Source organism: Dasypus novemcinctus, chromosome 29 (assembly GCF_030445035.2).
Source record: "Dasypus novemcinctus isolate mDasNov1 chromosome 29, mDasNov1.1.hap2, whole genome shotgun sequence".
Lineage (NCBI taxonomy): Eukaryota > Metazoa > Chordata > Mammalia > Cingulata > Dasypodidae > Dasypus > Dasypus novemcinctus.
The window spans coordinates 17,022,907-17,024,910 of NC_080701.1; positions in this window are offsets into that span (position 1 = coordinate 17,022,907).

Genomic DNA, 2,004 nt, shown 5'->3' on the forward strand with positions numbered 1-2,004 from the left:
TATGAAAGTCTTAATATGGCTGCCATAGACTCCTTGGGAGAACCTGCTCCCTCAATGCATCCCGAAGCAAAGATATTTTAGCAAAGAAGACTGGGATTTCCATTTCGCTGGACTAACTTAGGTTGTAAGAACATTTCTGAAGCAGGAATATGGAAATATCAAAGGTATTTATTCTTGAAGGCTTCATGGGGGGAATTATGTCTATATTAATTGTGGGATGTTATCGATCAAGAAGGATAAATAAGTCTGACATGGCTCAAAACAGCAAAATTCTACCACACCGAGCTCAAGTACTTCTATTCATACCTGACCACCCAGAGTTCCCATCTGACTTGTCTGTTTGTTTTTATTTCTAACACAATAAGCAAACAGGACTGATATAAGGTCTGAATATTAAAATGTCATCTGGGGATTTAGTTTCTAATTTGATCTTTTTTTCCCTGCTGAAAAAAACTTTGGTATTTTGTATTTGTCCATTTTTAGTAAGTTATTCCTTTTTCTCTATTACCAATATGTGTTTCCTGCAAACCAGTTTGAGTTGTGGTGAATACCCTGACAAATGCTCTAAGCTGTAGTTGTCTGAGTTTTTTAAATAAAATGATTTTCTATGCTTTTACAAAACCCTTTTTGATGCAAAAATATGTCTTAAAAGTTAAATGAAATTCTGGTATATGAAAGTTTTCCGTGTTTAGGTTCTAGACAATTCTCTGATGATCTTTCAGCCAGTTGTTTTTGCTATACTGTAACATTCCATGGGCACTTTTATACAAGAGTTCCTATTTATATATGATTTTTGTTGTGAAGCCTAAGAATCTCTGCTTGTATGTCAGTGCCGTGAAAGTATGGGAAAAACATTTTAATCTCTAAGCTGAAAATAACAGTGCTCCTTGTACATTATTATTTGTACAAGTGCTCCTTGTACAAATTCCTGTATGGCTTGAGAAGCTACACAAATCCATAGGTTTTCATTTGGCTAAAAGTTGCGAGATGAGGATCAAGCAAGTTTGAAAAGACTGTTCCTTATGGTTGGATAGCTATTCAGCTCTTACCTTTCCATCAACCTCCAAATCAATGAACAATGGAATCACTGGGAACAGGAAACCAATGCTCTGTAAGTGTATATATTCCCCACACCCACCACTGCCATACACAATTCCACCTATAAAGTTACGGTTGTGTCTATGCTTACGATAAACAAATTTAATGAGTAATATGAGTGCCCTATTGATGGCGCTTGACCGGCCAGTGGTGGACCCATGAATGAATAAGACATGGCTTCTGCTCATCTGAAGCTTGCAGTAGGTTTTGAGGTTCAAACATTTGGAAATCCTTTTCCTCATACTATACTGAGGTGCTCAAACATGAGATAATGCATTCAGTAGGGCACAAGGGACTTTCTTAGAATGGGGGGAGCAGGTAAATATGTCATTCAAGAAGATGAACTGTTTGAGGGCAGAAACAGGTTTTTCCTTTGGTCCATTCACATTAGCTAACACATTATGTGGCAGACCTGCACCACCGTACACACACACACACAGTTTCTCAAGCCATCTTTGTTATCGAAATGAATAAATTTGCAATACATGGTCCTGAATGACCTCTAAATGCTTTTTCAGTGCTAACATGCGATGATTCTAAGAGAATTTGGCCTGTCCCTATGTAACTGCACTACCTCAGAGTCTCTTGCTTTCTTACACAGACAGGGCCTTTGTGAGGAGAGCAGGCCCGGAAGCTAGGAGCAGAATGATAATTCATGATTAACAGCAACACACCTGTCTAAAGATATCCTTCCTGAGAAAGGTCAGCTACTGCTCCGAGTAAATATACTTCTCTGGCAGCGTGAAAATGCTGGATTATATTTTCTTTCTTCTCCCTCTTTTTCTTTTTTTCTTTTGTTCTATTGCCTTTGCAAATGTTGACTTCTTGTGAAAATGTGAAAGGTCAGAGTGAGCATGTTAAGGAGACGTGGGCGCATTTCTTCTTCATTCGTGTTTCTATAGCTAA